At 47.0% G+C, this 17,979-nt stretch overlaps 1 long non-coding RNA gene across 1 annotated transcript; it reads right to left on the bottom strand.

Annotated features, from left to right (window-relative positions):
• Positions 1-6,788: 6,788 nt before the first annotated feature.
• LOC125524108 (uncharacterized) lies at positions 6,789-9,778 on the bottom strand. The gene is made up of 4 exons (XR_007290549.2): positions 9,340-9,778; positions 9,129-9,203; positions 7,648-8,932; positions 6,789-7,520 (listed from the first exon to the last, which is right to left on the bottom strand). It is a non-coding gene; the product is annotated as an uncharacterized LOC125524108 (long non-coding RNA).
• Positions 9,779-17,979: the final 8,201 nt, after the last annotated feature.

Here is a 17,979-nt window from a genome sequence, read left to right as displayed (position 1 = left end):
TATAGACCGTTCTCGACATGCCCAACAAAGGCTACTTTAAGAGTCTTGCTCCACAAGAGGGCCACGGTATCGATATCAAAGAAAGTGGCAAAGCCCATGATTGCAAGTTGACGAATGGAAAGTAAATTGTATGCAAGGGACTCAACAAGCATGACCTTCTCGATCGTGAGATCATGAGAGATGACCACCTTGCCAAGTCCCAATACCTTAGAGGATGAGGCGTCACCCCACTCGACATTGGTGGGCATAGATGGAACTTTGTGCACGTCCACCACCAAGTCCTTTCTTCCAGTCATATGATTTGTAGCTCCGCTATCGAGCAACCATGATCCACCACCGGAAGCAAACACCTACAAGAGATCAATGCTTGGTTTTAGGTACCCATTTTGTGATGGGTCCTTTGATGTTAGTAACAAGGGTCTTAGGAACCCAAATAGACCATTCAATATACTCATGAAGAGAACCAACAAATTTGGCATAAACATGCCCATCACTTGCATGGCATAACACATAAGAAGGATTAAAATCGCCGGCTTTGTTGGGAGGGGTGACATTGCCCTTCTTGACATTGTTCTTCTTCTTCTCCTCGGGGACACTCTCTCCCTCCCTCACAAAGGTTTGCATGAGGGGAGGAGGTCGTTTGGTCTTGTCATTCTTCTTCTTGTTCTTGGAGTCAGGCACGTACCCAACCCCTTCCTTGGCCACACCTCCCTTTTGGTTTATCAAGAGATCGTTGAGGTTCTTCTTGCCTTGTATGCAAGTCGCAAGACCTCTCTCAAGTTGCTCCTTCAACTTAGCATTTTCCTCAACAAGATGTATATGCTCACAACACGGGTTAGTAGCATTTGCATTATCAATTAAAACCATATGAGGAAAAGTTGCTTTCTCCTTAGTTAGCTTCACTTGGAGTTGATCATGAGACTCCTTGAGACTAGCATGAATACCCTTCAAGGCCTTGTGGGCCTTGTCAAGTATATCAAACTCCTCTTTGAGTCTAGCAAGATCAACTCCGAGTTTGGCCTTGTCGGAATTTAGCACACGAGAAACAATGAGGGCATGATCATAATCTTTCTTTAACTTAGCATGATCAACGTTGTGTGACTCCTCAAGAGCCAAACGAAGACCACACTCTTCCTCAAGAGCATTGGAAAGATCCAAAATCTCATCGGCATAGTCACGACTATGCCCTTCCATCTTAGAGATGGTGCCTCCATGAGCCTCGATCATGTCATTGGCCTCACCAAGTTGTTCCAAGAGAGCAACAAAGTGCTTCTTGGATTTTCCCTTGAGTTTGCCCATAAAGGCCTCAAACTCGTTAGCCTTCACATTAGCTCCCTCAAGTTCATTAATGCTATCCGTTTGGGAAGGATGATTAATGATGGTAGTTTTGATGTTGGAGGTTACCTTGTTGGTGGCTTTAGCCATGAGGCACTTGGCGGTGATGCTCTCGTTGGGTGAGTCGAAGAGAGACACCCGTGACGTTGTTGCAATGGCAACGGAGGCCATGGCAACCGACTCATCATCTTCATCATCGTCATCATCCTCATTGTACTCTTCTTGCACAACCAAAGCCTTGGGAGGAGTCTTCTTGGTGAAGTTGTTCTTGTTGGGGAACGACTTGACCTTGTCCTTTCGGATGAGTTTGCCACCATTGTCTTCCCTCTTCTCATACGGGCATTCCGCAACGAAATGACTCACGTTGCCGCAGTTGTAGCAAGTCTTTACACGTTGCTTGCCCCTTGTGCCACTTGAGTTGTTTTTGCTAAAGTTGGGCCTCGAGTTTTTCTTGCTCCAAAATTGCCTTGAAGCAAGTGCCATGTGTTCATGATATGCATACTTCATATCTTCGGGGTTGCTCTCCTCTTCTTCCTCTTCTTCTTCTTCCACGGTGAGCTTGGCCTTCAAAGCAAGGTTAGGCTTCTTTGCCTGTTGAGAACAGAGCACCGCATTGTCGGCGGTCTTGTCCAAAATGTTCATGGCCACAAACTCATCCAACACTTCGCTTGAGGTCAAAGTGTGGAAGTCCGGTCTTTGACGAATGACGGAGGACATGGCCTTGTGGTAGGGCATCATTGCCTTGAGGAATTTGCGCTTGATCCAATTGTCATCCGCGTCCTTGCTCCCGTGATCTCGTAGTGAGACCGCGAGTTTGGTTACTCTCCGATAAAGCTCACGAGGTTCTTCATCTTCCTTCATTGCAAACTCATCGGCCTCATCTTGTACCACTACATAGTTGGAGCGTTGAATGCTTGCGCTTCCCCGTTAGAGAGACACGACACAATGCCATGCATCTTTGGCCAAGGCGAAGGGACGAAGATGAGGTAGGTCTTCGGGTGGAATTGCATCTTGAATGATGAAGAGAGCATTCTCATTGAATTGATTGTCCGCGGCTTCTCGAGGAGTGAAGTTGCTTGGATCATGTGGATAGAAACCTTCTTCAATGATTCTCCAAAGGTTAGTGTTCACATGATTTAAATGATGTTTAAAGCGGTAAACCCAAGAATCAAAATCCTCATTTTTCACAATCTTAGGGGGAGGACCGGCATGATTCAAATGAGTGGAGGGAACCGGTCCACCATAAACAAGTGGTGGTTCCACATGGGCAAAGAGGCCGGTGCCATTCTTGTCACTAGAGAAGGAGTGAGGGAGTCCTGGATTAGGGGGTGTTCGGGTAGCCGGACTATACCTTCAGCCGGACTCCTAGACTATGAAGATACAAGATTGAAGACTTCGTCCCGTGTCCGGATGGGACTTTCCTTGGCGTGGAAGGCAAGCTTGGCGATGCGGATATTCAAGATCTCCTACCATTGTAACCGACTCTGTGTAACCTTAACCCTATCCGGTGTCTATATAAACCGGAGGGTTGTAGTCCGTAGGGAATCAACTCCATACACAACAATCATACCATAGGCTAGCTTCTAGGGTTTAGCCTCCTTGATCTCGTGGTAGATCTACTCTTGTACTACCCATATCATCAATATTAATCAAGCAGGAGTAGGGTATTACCTCCATCGAGAGGGCCCGAACCTGGGTAAAACAAAGTGTTCCCTGTCTCCTGTTACCATCCGGCCTAGACGCACAGTTCGGGACCCCCTACCCGAGATCCGCCGGTTTTGACACCGACATTGGTGCTTTCATTGAGAGTTCCTCTGTGCTGTCACAATCAGGAAGGATGCCTTCTCCCGTCTTTAAAGACGGCGTCGTCGCTAAGGGAGCCTTGGTTGTCGGCCAAACCCTCCGGCTAGGTGGTTTCCTCATGACCGCCTGTTCGGCTGTTGCGCCGACGGTGACCTCTCGGGTCATCAAAAGCAACCTACACGTCAGCTCGGAGCTCGTCGAGCAGCTAGATCCAATGGAGCTCTCCTCCGTAAACGAGCTCTTGGATCGCATCGCCGCCCTGGGGGTCGCCACGGATTACGACCTGGTTGGGCTTAAACCCGATCTAAGAGAAATTAACTCTCCCCAAGTCACCCATGACGTTGCCGTGGTAGAGGCGCAGTGCGGCGACCCTTCATCTATTTTAAGGACTAGCTACGTCAGAATTCCCGACCCCTCCAAGCCAGATACCCGCGGAGAGGAGGATGTAACTCAAGACTTGAGCTTAGGACCAGGCAACGGGATAGATTCATTGGACAACATCCAAGAATCCGAACTTCAGAGTTCGAAAACTCTTCGGCCTCCGAATCTTGGATTGGGTGAGGTTTCAGATTCAACGACACCCGCCCACCCGAACATAAGCGATCTCTCCCAAATCAGGCAGAGACCCGAGGAAACAGTACATCATTACTGGGCCAGATTCCTCCTGGTTATGAACAGGATAAAGAATTGCCGTGAGGGAGACGCGATCTCAATTTTCTGCAGTAATTGCACGGACGAGGGAATCCTTAACGCCGTAAGTCGTCGTGATATTACACGCTTCGCTGACTTGGCGTCCATAGTACAAAAATGCTGTGCGATGGAAAGCGCCTGGAAAACCGAAATAAAATTTTGGGATAATCCGGCCTTGAGTAGTAATCCTGTCCGAACTAAGAGGGTGCATCATCATAGGACACCCGGGATAAACACCAAAAAGCCAAAACCCTCTACTGGGCATGGAACCGTACTGGAAAGGTGGCTTGATGGACCCTGTAGAATTCACAGTACAGAGGACGCCACACCAACTCACAGCCTCAGAGCATGTTGGATACTCCGGCAGGTGGCCAAAATTGGCGAGGACCTCTTAATCCTGGAGGCCGCAGAAAGCCAGCCCGAGGACACCAGTACCGTTCTCACAGTCTTCGAGACTTTTGCATCAAACAATGTGCGAAAAAGAACACTCTGCAGCCTCGCCGAAGTCTATCAAGTTGCAACAATAAATCCATGGAGCGACACTGCTATTACCTTCAACGCAAGTGATGAACCTAAATTCCGAACAGCCCGAGCACCAGCCGCATTGGTCCTCAGTCCCATAGTGGACGGCTTTCGCCTCACCAAGGTGCTCATGGATGGAGGCAGCGGACTGAATCTCATTTATGAGGAAACCCTTCAAAAAATGGAAATAGACTGGAACCGCGTCGAGCGAAGCAGCACAACCTTTAGAGGAATAATCCCCAGTCAGGAAGCGCGCTGCACAGGAAAAATCACACTAGATGTGGTGTTCGGCACGCCGGATAATTACAGGTCCGAAGAAGTCACGTTTCAGGTGGCCCCGTTTAAGAGCGGACATCACGCTTTACTGGGACGGGAAGCATTCACAATCTTCCAAGCAATACCCCATTACGGGTACATGAAGCTTAAGATGCCCGGGCCGAACGGAATTATCACTCTAGCTAGTGATCCGGACGTAGCACTCCGCGCCAAAAACAAGACGGCCGCATTAGCCCTTGAAGCACTATCCGAAGCCTTAGCAGCCGAAGAACTGACTGTGCTGCGCTCCACGGTTAACAGGGATGATGTGATACTCGATAAGAGATCCAAATCCACATCCTTCAAGCCAGCTGACGAAATAGTCAAATTCCAGGTCCATCTAACGGACCCCAATAAAACAGCTTCCATCAGGGCATGGCTGAACCCTGATGTAGACGCCGCACTGCGAGAGTTCCTACGAGAGAACTGGGACATTTTCGCCTGGCACCCTTCAGACATGCCAGGGATCCCACGCAGGCTGGCCAAACACAGCTTAAATATCCTAAAAGGATTCAAACCTGTCAAACAAGCCTTTCGGCGTTTTTCCGAACCCAAGAGACAGGCTATGGGAGAAGAGCTAGCCAAGCTAGTGGAGTATTTAATGGAGCTTGAGCAATAAATGGAGCTTGGAGGAGGAAGATGTAGGTGAGAAGGAGGAAGGGGACTCCCTTTTATAGTGGGGGCAACAATCCCGTTGCACCCCACCAACCAGCCCCGCACAGGGCAGTACTACCGCTGAGAGGGGGCGGTACTACCGCCAGGCGACGGTACTGCCGCGCCAACCAGCGGTACTGCCGCGCTGAGGAGACTTAGTAGGGAACGAACCCAAATGCGGTACTACTGCGGTGGTAGGGCGGTACTACCGCTCCTGGAACGGTACTACCGCCACTACAACCGTGACTAGTGCCGCAAAACCCGACACGAGAAAAAGACCTCTCGAATCGAGGCGGTAGGAGCCAAACTACCCAGCGGTACTACGGCAGAGGGGTCAAGGGCGGTAGTACCGCTGTGGAGCGGTACTGCCGCTTGTGACCCATCGGCCGTAGTACCGCAGGCAGTGCGGTACTACCGCTGGGGCGCGAGAGAGAGGGAGAAGGGATCTCTCAAGGAAGCTGAGGACCAGGTGGAGGTGCCAGGCCCCCAGCGGTACTACTGCTGTGGAGCCACGACGATACTACCGCTGCGAAGCGGTACTGCCGCTTGTGGCTTCTCAGCGGTACTACCGCTGGGTGCGCGTTACTGCCGCTTAGACTTAGACAGAACAAGGAAGAGAGGAGAGATCTCTTCAATGGACAGGAAAAGCTCGAAGGGTAAGAAGCTGATGTGTACGTGATGATTCCACCCAAGCAAAACCCCGACGGACCCCCTCTTGATAGTACGGTGCCCTCTACGCAACTAGTCCACCGAGAAAGAAACAAAAGAGCTACACCGTCTTGAAATACACTCCGAGGGGAAGAAAGCGTCTCGTGCCAGGGGAGAATCTGTAAATAATTCAACGCACAAGATTAGTCCGCAAACATGTTGTTATCAATCACCAAAACTACCTTGAAAGAGATATGCCGTAACAACTTATACATTAAAATGTATGATGCTTATAAACCAAGATAATTTTTTAGAGCAGATAAAAAATAATGTACAGGGACTGCCAGTAGCATAATTGATGGTTACATGAAACATCTAAAAAATTAATAATAAAATCCATATGAAAGATAACCTCCACTGATTGAAAAATTGCGCGTTCCACTCCTTTGCTTTTCAATAGCAACGGAAACTTAGTCCAGCACATCCGCATTGTCATAGATCAGTAGAAGGCAAAAATGGATACACATCTATATGGGCCTACTCCTATCATAGTTTATACATAACAACAAATTGAGATTACATATGGCTACATAATAAGATTCCTTTGCATCATAGTGTTCTTACTTTGAAATATGGTAGCACCAAATTGGAAGATTCTAATGTGTTAGTTTTGGCACAACGGAAAATTCAATGCATATACCTACTCAACACCAGCTATCATGGTCACCCTCAGCCTGATTGAGTACTGATCAAGCAGCAGCAAGTTGAGTAAAACTAACAAATTTCAGTCACTGTCTGCTGGATTTTTTTAGCCATAAGAGTAAGGAAAGCATATGAATAGATCTCAGTATTCAAAATTAAAATTAACAGACCTACAACATGCATGTTTATGTATAACCTATCTGCAAGCAATATCTTTTTTTAGGATTACATCAAGACTTAGGCCGACGTCAAGGCTGCATTGTTTTCCTTCCAGAGCTGATCATGGAGTTGGTCTGGGACACCATACGCAACCACAAGGTCTCCATGAGCTTTAGCGTCATTGCCTAGTTCATGAGCCAGTCCCTTGTTTGTCCCTCTTGACAGTTCTGATGTGATAATGCCTAAAAAATACTCAGCGCAGATTTAATATCAACAATAATTGGGCACGACAATGATCTGCTTACAGAATCAGCCCCTAGCTCATTTCCCCACTGCGTAGTCGATCTCCACCACCAAGGAGCCTCAGAATACGTTATACAATTCCTTCAGTCCAACCATAATAGCGCTGGCTTCGGCCTCCTTGACAATTATTCATGCATCCACAAATGCAAAAACGCCACCAAGCTCTAGCACCTTCGCCTCCGACATGGCAATCAAGCATACTCGGAGCCCATGCAATGGGCCCCATGATGATCTTGCAACCTTGCGGCTCAACCGGCGACGTCGGCGGCGGGTCAAGGCAGTGGCAGAGCAGGCGTGACATAGATGCCACGAGCTGCTTGGCCGCCTTTCCTCAAAATTCAACACAACAACAAAGAGAACTTGGCTAGAGATTGTACTTGAACACTTAGCTGCAATAGAAATGATTAAAACTTTTAAGAAAACAGATTTGGTTGTCCGTTACAGTGGGAGATGCAGTGTATATGACGGCGAAAATGGGCAAGAAAAAAAACAGGAAATGGTTAAATGTGTTTTTACATTCTGACAACATCCTTTTGCCGTGCATCACATATAGTAATGATGTCACAAGCATGCTCTTGACGAGAACGATTCACATGTGTTGGTGACCTGTAGAGGATGGAGAAAAGAAGGGCAGAAGAGGGAGGCTTGTATCTATCAAGCATATTACTGAATAAAATCGATCTGATCCGTACCAACTTGAGCAGGATTGTCGAATAGCTTCCTCTTATATATCATCTACATCAGAAAATCCGGCACACCAAATATATACATATGTTTAGAGATGACACAAATATCATTCTGACAATGTAAACTGTTATAAGTTACAACCTCCATCACACATATAATTTTATCAAATTGACAAGGCAAGTTATAGGAATTGTAGCCTCAAAAATGGTATGTTCCTGTTTGAGATCTTTTATAGAATCAATAAGGTATAACGACATTAGGGATGAAGGATCAAAGATCAATTAATAAAATCAGTGATTAGGGAATCATACTTACCTTGTTAAGAATGATACTGATGGAATTAGTGAAGGGATGTGTGGTACGCAGGCCAATGGACCCGTACACGAAGGTTGTTGGGTTGATACTTGAAAGGAGATCGATTCATCTGTCAGCCGGACATACATGAACACGATTTTGCTTTGTATCTTTAGGGAAAGGCATCCTTTCTTGACTATATATCCATTACTAAATGAAAGTTATTTTCAGATTTTTAACTTGGGAGATCAATAATTAGCCTCGATCCATATCGAGTACGTAGCAGTCCCCTGTTTTCCTTGAAAAAAGCAAGATTGCGATTGCACATTTTTTATACTCAAATAGTCAAATTAATACATTTTGTTAAGAAAAAATCCTTTAGGTGTGCCTTTTGTTTCTCGAGAATTTTTTACCTTTTGTGTGGTGTATACAGTCAAACTAACTAACATATGCGTTCAATAGTGATTAGAAGGCACTTTCAGTCAGTTAGATGGATAAAGATCAAGCTTGGCAACACCAAAATTGAGAGGAGAACTGAATATGAATTATCCTCCATTAATCATTCATATGATCCTTAGATCATCGATCCACCAGTACTGGCAGTACATGAGTCTAAACAACATACATCTTGTGTGAGACAAAATAAAATAAGTTTCATGAGTATCTTATGGCCATACGCCCATACCTGACACATAACATTATCTCACCAAGTTGATCAAATCCATGGGAAGCACATTTGAAGAATAACAGGTTGAGGAAAATAAGTGCCAAACCTCTTCTGAGATACTCAATTTCATGAACACCGCATTCCCACTCCTCCCTATATTTGCAACAAGCAGTTCATGAGAAAATCAGCATGCCGTAAATGAGAGGTAGTTGAAGAAATATATCAATAACTTGCGCTGAATATAGCTATCTGATATGGAGATGTCGATCCAACATGAGTTATCTCTGTCTCATGCACTGACTATTGTATTATAGTTGAAAAAGGCAATTGTGAACCCCATAAAACTAACCACTTGTCATCGACGGGAGCAACTTGAGGCCAAAGTTGGAATCAGCTCACGTGTTCTAGCAAAGGAAGATGTGATCTGAACAATGGCAGACAGATCAGTCCTAGATTTTTTCAAGCAGAACAAATACAAAGATTGGAGAAAAAAGGCGCAGTACTTTCTGACATTGTAGATGAAAATTTTACAGAATAATTTGGCAAAAGCTAGTACATACCTCTGGGGGAGCATGTTCGGCAGGGGATGTTCTTCAGGCTTAGGTGTAGTACGCTTGGGCGGCGGATTTTCTTCCGGCGAACTCGGCTGAGACGATCCTGGACGACTCTTCAAAAGTTGCGATATGATGCGATTTAATGGAGATTCCGGTCGAGGGCTCCTTCTAATGGCAGCCAAGTCACTCTCAAATCTGGGTCGGGCACGCCATGGATTTGTGTTGCAGCACTTATCCTGGGGGAACATGGACTCCGATCCAAATCGGAGACATACGGTGGCAGGAGGTTGAAGATCGTGGTGGCACCGGAGAAGATTGAGATGGATAGGGAGGGGAACGAGAGCAGGGCGGTGGCAGCGGCGCCAGAGAGGAACGGGCGCGCGGCGGCGCTACCGTACGCATTGAGGAGCCCGTGCTCCTGTGTCCTATACGTATTGTTTTTCTGCAGGCCCATTAGAAAAGGCCCAAGCTGGAACGAAACGTTATCTCTGTTCACAAACTTTAAATTGTACTGCGGGTTTATTACCTAAAACAACCTGGACTCTTTCGTAAAAGCGTCGCGACGGTGAACCCGAAGACTCAATCCGTGCTTTATTATTTATTATATTATTATTATTATTATTATTAGGGAGAGATTAAGAGAGAAATGTTTAGGTACAATAGTACAAGAAATAAAATTCATAGAAAATGATGTTAACATCATGTCTTATACTCACATTTCTTTGATTCCTCTTACCTAGTTTCTGCAGTGGTTCGATCCAGTAGAAAAGATTGAATGGGGCCGGTGTGCGGTGAAAAAGGGTTCATCAAGACAGTTCTCTCCTTAACCTCGGAAGAAGGGTACTTGAGTTGGATCTTTAGTTGGCCCATCATAGCAATTTATGTACAAATCTTGTTTTAGGGTCAGATCATTCAAAAGTTGTCAGGATGGGTAGGCTTGGAAACAAAAGGCTTTCTGCTCAACTTTGTGAAAAATAAAAAATCGGCTATAAACCTATCACTAACATACATTGCACACTTAACAATCAATTCAATCATACTGAAAATAATTCCAATACCCCCAAAGGAAAAAGTTGCAGATAGAGTGCAAAAGAGACTTTACTTAACTGGAATGCAAGAAGCCGTTTAATTACGCTACATTCTGAAGTAACCAAAAAAGACTAAACTGCAAAATAAACTGCAAGAAGCAGTTTAATTACACTACATTCTGAAGTAGGAGAAGCCACATCCTCATCTCCAACATCTCCTCCACAATCAGGCACATACTGGAAGCACCAAACATTCAACAATCCTTTCTTCTTTCAAAGAACTATATAGACATTATATATGTCATTTTTCATGTAGGAACAAACTAAGACTGTGTACAACAAGATTATGCTTGCGTCTAAGGATCTACCGTCCTAAACAACCTGATGCATCATGCATATATATAGCGAAAATAATAGTGGAAAGTAGCATGTCATGAATATTTACGAACAGATAAAAATGGAAAGTAAGCAATCATATGAACACATTGACTATGGAATAAAATATGAAATTCGACTAAACTAACCTTTGAGCAGCCATTGGGATTCTCACTTTTAGAATTCAGGAACAAAAATAACACCAGAAACACCCTGCAGAAATTTGTTGAACCAATAAGCTAGAAGCAATCACAAACACTTGGGCGATAATAACTGCAACAAACTAAAAGCGGAAATCAGCATCAGCAGGAGCCCGAACAGAGTATATATATTAAGTGCCAAGGGATTGTATTGGGAAAGGGAAATCCGCATCAAAATTGAAGATGAGGGGCGACATAGTGGAGAAGTGTAGCTCTTGATGCTACTGCAGTACTGCTGGAGGAAGAAGGGAGAAGAACCTGGGTGACCGGATAGAGCATATGTAGGTACCTGACCTCCACCATCCGTCTTGAGGCGCAACCCCACTCCATTAATGCATTAATGTTCTGTAGAAACAGCTGCTCCGCGCACTGCATCCTCATCAATCTCTGTCTATGTGTGATTAGAAGCTGAAGTGTAATTGTGTGTTTGAAGTCTGAGCGGAGCAGTTTCCAAAAGATGAGGCGCCATTACCCCCTTTCTACCTTGCTGGCAGATCTCCTGGCGGCTAGATCGACCGGCCCCGGATCCTCTCGCGCCTCGGCTGGATCCCACCGCAGGTTGCCTACGTCGATTGTATCCAGCGCCCGCTGCATCCTCTCTCCCCTGATCCGTTCTTCTCTCAAGCGTTTTTTTCTTTTTATTACAGAGATGAGAGCCCTGTGTCCGTTCGCGATCTTGGGCTGAGCATGGAGGCCCAATCAACCACAAGGCTCCAAAAAAGTCACCAGAGTAGCTGCCCTTACGGCTTGTAGCCCATTTCGAGGTAAACACGGCATCAAGGAATGATCAAACGATCAGGATTGCCCACCAGACTAAATCAAATGACCAAGAACACTTAATTCGTGAGAGGGCAGGGATTAGGTGTGGTTTTACTGTTCTTAATTAGTTAGAAGTAGCATCTTCGTGAGAGAAGGGAATCAAAAATCGTTGCTACTTCTAAAGTTAAGTTGTGATTAGTTAGACAGAATAGGTGGATTAAGAAGTAATCGAGGCAACAAGCAAGAACCACATACAAAACTAACATGGATAAACTACTGGAACGGCGTCGGGGTGGAAGATCACAGTGAAGATGAGACCAGGTTCTGCTATTTCCATCAACATTCGTGCACCAACTTTCAGTCCGTAACACTTGAGAAAGTTTATCCAAGTTCGGACATAAAAAAGCAGCGATCTTCTTGGTTCATGAAACCAACTCGGGAACTTATATCCATGGCTTGTCTTCAATGTGACCATTAAACTGGTGTATTCGGTTATGGCAAGGCCAACCATCTTGAGTACATGTGTTCTGGCAGAGCAAGGAATGCACTATAGGAAAAAATAATATGAGAACACAATGTATTCGCTACCCAAATCTAGAAATAATTTCCTCCTTCACGTCAGTGTTGACCATGGTACTAGTACCTTTTATCCAAATATAGTAATCCAAATTTCCAAATTATTCGACAGCATGTTCAAAAACCCCCACCCTCCTGGATAGAAAAGAGGATTCTAGGAACATACTGTGCGTGTTTTAAAATCCTATGTTAGGATGAGAAGGAACAAGTGTGGCGTCTCGCCGAGGGTGCAGAAACCTGTAGGGTCCTCGCACTTTGGGCACTTCAAATGAAACACACTAGATTCAGTAGACAAAGAAAAATGCATCAATGGCGGTGATACATCCATTTTGCATCATGCTTTCCTACTATTATTTGTGATGTTTTTATACATAATAATGCTTTTTGGAGTAATTCTAATGCCTTTTCTCTCATAATTTTCAAGGTACACACAAAGAGGGAGAATTTCGGCAGCTGGAAATCTTGTCCTGGAAAAGCTACATTAGGCTACCTATTCTGCACAACTCCAAATAGGCTGAAACTTCATGGAGAATTTTTATGGAATATATGATGAATATTGGAGCAAATAAGTACCAGAGGAGGCCCACCAGGTGGGCACAACCCACCTGGGTGCGCCAGGGAGCCTAGGCGCGCCCTGTGGGTTGTGCTTACCCAGGCCCACCTCCGGTGCCCATCTTCTGGTATATACGTCATTTTGACCTAGAAAAAACAAGTAGAGGACTTTCGGGACGGAGCGCCGCCGTCTCGAGGCGGAACTTGGGTAGGAGCACGTTTGACCTCCGGCGCAGCAATTCCGCCGGGGGAACTTCCCTCCTGGAGGGGGAAATCATTGTCATCATCAACACCAACAACTCTCCCATCTTGGGGAGGGCAATCTCCATCAACATCTTCAACAGCACCATCTCATCTCAAACCCAAGTTCATCTCTTGTATTCAATCTTGTTACCGGAACTATAGATTGGTGCTTGTGGGTGACTAGTAGTGTTGATTACATCTTGTAGTTGATTACTATATGGTTTATTTGGTGAAAGATTATATGTTCAGATCCAATACGCTATTTAATACCCCTCTCATCTTGAGCATGACTATCATTTGTTAGTAGTTACTTTTGTTCTTGAGGTCACGGGACAAATCATGTTGCAAGTAATCATGTGAACTTGATATGTGTTCGATATTTTGATAGTATGTTTGTTGTGATAACCTTAGTGGTCTCATGTGAATGTCGACTACATGACACTTCACCATATTTCTGCCTAAAGGAATGCATTGTGGAGTAGAAATTAGACGATGGTTTGTGAGGGAGTCCTGGATTAGGGGGTGTTCGGGTAGCCGGACTATACCTTCACCCGGACTCCTGGACTATGAAGATACAAGATTGAAGACTTCTTCCCGTGTCTGGATGGGACTTTCCTTAGCGTGGAAGGCAAGCTTGGCGATGCGGATATTCAAGATCTCCTACCATTGTAACCGACTCTGTGTAACCCTAACCCTATCCGGTGTCTATATAAACCGGAGGGTTGTAGTCCATAGGCAATCAACTCCATATACAACAATCATACCGTAGGCTAGCTTCTAGGGTTTAGCCTCCTTGATCTGGTGGTAGATCTACTCTTGTACTACCCATATCATCAATATTAATCAAGCAGGACGTAGGGTTTTACCTCCATCAAGAGGGCCCGAACCTGGGTAAAACATCGTGTTCCCTGCCTTCTGTTACCATCCGGCCTAGATGCATAGTTCGGGACCCCCTACCCGAGATCCGCCGGTTTTGACACCGACATTGGTGCTTTCATTGAGAGTTCCTCTGTGTCGTCGCCTTTAGGCCCGATGGCTCCTTTGATCATCAACAACGATGCGGTCCAGGGTGAGACTTTTCTCCCCGGACATATCTTCGTCTTCGGTGGCTTCGATCTGCGGGCCAATTCGCTCGGCCACCTGGAGCAGATCGAAAGCTATGCCCCTGGCCATCAAATCAGGTTTGGAAGCTTAAACTACACGACTGACATCCGCAGAGACTTGATCTTCGACGGGTTCGAGCCACGGCCAAGCGCGCCGCACTATCTCGAGGGGCATGATCTAGCTCTGCCCCCGGACAGTGTCCTGGAGGCCGCACACGCATCGATTCCGACCCCCAACTCGGAGCCTATTATGCCAATCGAGGATGAGAGGTTGGACGTCACCTCAGGGGCTGCGATCCCAAAAGCGATCGAGCCGAACGCCAGCCCCGCACTCTGCATGACCCGTGACTCCGAGGATCCGGACTCCTCCCCGGACTCCGAACCTCCCGTGCCCCTGCCAATCGAATCCGATTGGGCACCGATAATGGAGTTCACCGCCGCAGAAATCTTTCAGCATTCGCCTTTTGGCGACATCCTGAACTCTCTTAAGTCTCTCTCTTTATCAGGAGAGCCCTGGCCGGACTACGGTCAGCGAGGGTGGGATACGGACGATGAGGAAATTCAAAGCCCACCCACCACCCACTTTGTAGCCACTGTCGACGATCTAACCGACATGCTTGACTTCAGCTCCGAAGACATCGACGGTATAGACGACGATGTAGGAGACGAACAGGAACCAGCACCTGTAGGGCACTGGAAGGCTACCTCGTCATAGGACATATATATGGTGGATACTCCAAAAGATGGAGATGGCGATGGAACAGTGGGGGATGACGCCCCCAAGAAACAGCCAAAGCGCCGGCGTCAGCGGCGCCGCTCTAAATCCCGCCAAAGCAAAAACGGTGATTCCGGCACAGGAGATAATACTACCCCGGATAGCGCCGAAGAACACCCACCTCAGCAAGATTTGGCACAGGAAGATGGAGAAGCCAGCCCTCATGAGAGAGCGGCAGACCGAGAGGTCGAGGATGATAACTATACGCCTCCCTCCGAAGACGAGGCAAGCCTCGATGATGACGAATTCGTCATACCATCAGACCCCGCTGAACAAGAGCATTTTGAACGCAGGCTTTTAGCCACGGCAAGCAGCCTCAAGAAAAAGCAGCAACAGCTTAGAGCTGCCCAAGATTTGCTAGCTGATAGATGGACTGAAGTCCTTGCGGCCGAAGAGTATGAACTCGAATGCCCCTCCAAGAGTTACCCGAAGCGCATGCCGCTACCCCGATCAGAGGAGGAAGCACCTACATCACCAGCGCATGACATGGCAGACCGGCCACCTCACGGACGTGATAGACAGGCCTCTCGGCCCTCCACTCAAGCCATGCCCCGACGCCGCTCAACTAAGGCACGGGAAAATATGCCCGACCTGCGAGACATACTGGAGGATAAGGCAAGACAAACAAGATCGATCTACGGATCGCGCAGGCGCCCTACGGCATGTGACAATGATCTTCACTCCGGATACAACAAATCTGGCGGGCCGAACACAACAGACATAGCTCTTCTGAGCTGCGTCGTGATATAACACAATACAGAGGCGCCGCACACCCGCTATGCTTCACGAATGAAGTAATGGATCATAAAATCCCAGAGGGTTTCAAACCCGTAAACATCGAATCATACGATGGCACAAAAGATCCGGCGGTATGGATCGAGGATTATCTCCTTCACATCCACATGGCATGCGGCGATGATCTACACGCCATTAAATACCTCTTGCTCAAACTTAAAGGACCGGCCCGGCATTGGCTTAACAGCTTGCTAGCAGACTCAATCGGTTCTTGGGAGGACCTGGAAGCCACATTCCTCGACAACTTCCAAGGCACTTATGTGCGACCGCCGGATGCCGACGACTTAAGCCACATAATTCAGCAGCCAGAGGAATCGGCCAGACAATTCTGGACACGATTCCTAACAAAGAAAAACCAGATAGTCGACTGCCCGGACGCAGAGGCCCTAGCAGCCTTCAAGCATAACATCCGCGACGAGTGGCTTGCCCGGCACCTGGGACAGGAAAAGCCGAAATCAATGGCAGCCCTCACGACACTCATGACCCGCTTTTGCGCGTGAGAAGACAGCTGGCTAGCTCGCAGTAACAACTTATCAAAGAACCCTGGTAATTCGGATACCAAGGACAAAAGTGGCAGGACACGTCGAAATAAGCAAAAACGCCGCGTTAACAGCGACAGCAATGAAGACACGACAGTCAATGCCAGATTCAAAGGCTATAAATCCGGTCAGCGGAAAAAGCCATTCAAAAAGAATACTCAGGGCCCGTCCAGTTTGGACCGAATACTCGATCGCTTGTGCCAGATACATGGCACCCCTGAAAGGCCAGCCAATCACACTAACAAGGATTGTTGGATGTTCAAGCAGGCAGGCAAGTTAAGGGCCGAAAACAGAGACAAGGGGCTGCACAACGACGACGAGGAGCCCAAGCCGCCGAACAACAATGGACAGAAGGGCTTTCCCCCACAAGTGCGGACGGTGAACATGATATACGCAACCCACATTCCCAAGCGGGAGCGGAAGCGTGCGCTACGGGACGTATACGCGATGGAGCCAGTCGCCCCAAAGTTCAACCCATGGTCCTCCTGCCCGATCACTTTTGATCAAAGGGACCATCCCACTAGCATCCGTCATGGCGGCTTCCACGCATTGGTTCTCGACCCAATCATCGACGGATTTCATCTCACAAGAGTCCTCATGGACGGCGGCAGTAGCCTGAACCTGCTTTATCAAGATACAGTGCGGAAAATGGGCATAGATCCCTTAAGGATTAAGCCCATAAGAACAACCTTTAAAGGCGTTATACCAGGTGTAGAAGCCAACTGTACAGGCTCAGTAACACTTGACGTGGTCTTCGGATCTCCGGACAATTTCCGAAGCGAAGAATTAATCTTCGATATAGTCCCGTTTTGCAGCGGCTATCATGCCCTGCTCGGACGAACCGCATTTGCAAAGTTCAATGCGGTGCCGCACTACGCATATCTCAAGCTCAAGATGCCAGGCCCTCGAGGAGTAATCACGGTCAACGGAAACACCGAACGCTCCCTCCGTACGGAGGAGCACACGGCGGCTCTCGCAGCGGAGGTACAAAGTAGCCTTCTCAGGCAATTCTCCAGTCCGGCCATCAAAAAGCCAGACACTGCCAAGCGCGCCCGGAGTAACCCACAGCAGGACCGCCTGGCACACTCTGAGCAAGTGTAGCAATGCGGCCCCAACCCCAGCTCTCGCGACATAACGAAACCAGTACCTCGCGTACATAACTACGCCCTTGAAATACCATGGGCACAGGGGAAGGGGCACAATAACGGCATGCCCAAAACACGGCTTAAAACGTACTAGGGGCTGCCGGATTCTTTTTTAATTTTTTCGTACTTTCAGGACTCCATACTTCGGACGACCTGTTCGGCAATTCGACTGCCGCACAAACGATGCAAGCTCCAGGGAGGCAGACAAGCCATGCCGCATTATGGAACTCCCAGGTGGTCTCTGTTACGAGCGGTATACCTATTTTAAATACAATTCCGCGGCCTGCCCCTCGTCAGGACATACTAAATAGTCCAATATGTTTTGCTTAACACACTATTTGTATCGTTCGGCTTTGATAAATAGCCTCTCTATAAACAATGCTTAGCTTCTTGTCTATTTTTGCATTATATTCTTTTCACATTTATGTTTATTAAATGACATGATTGCACCCGTACACCATGGTACGGCAAACACGCCAGGGGCTTCAGTACCCCTCATAATGGTGTGAGAAGTCCGTACACTTTCACAAGTGCGGCACCCCGAACTTATATCACT

Source organism: Triticum urartu, chromosome 7A, assembly GCF_056163025.1.
Source record: "Triticum urartu cultivar PI428250 chromosome 7A, HENAU_Tu73, whole genome shotgun sequence".
Classification (NCBI taxonomy): domain Eukaryota; kingdom Viridiplantae; phylum Streptophyta; class Magnoliopsida; order Poales; family Poaceae; genus Triticum; species Triticum urartu.
The sequence above is the reverse complement of the archived record's forward strand: the minus strand, read 5'-3'. Positions and strand labels throughout refer to the sequence as shown.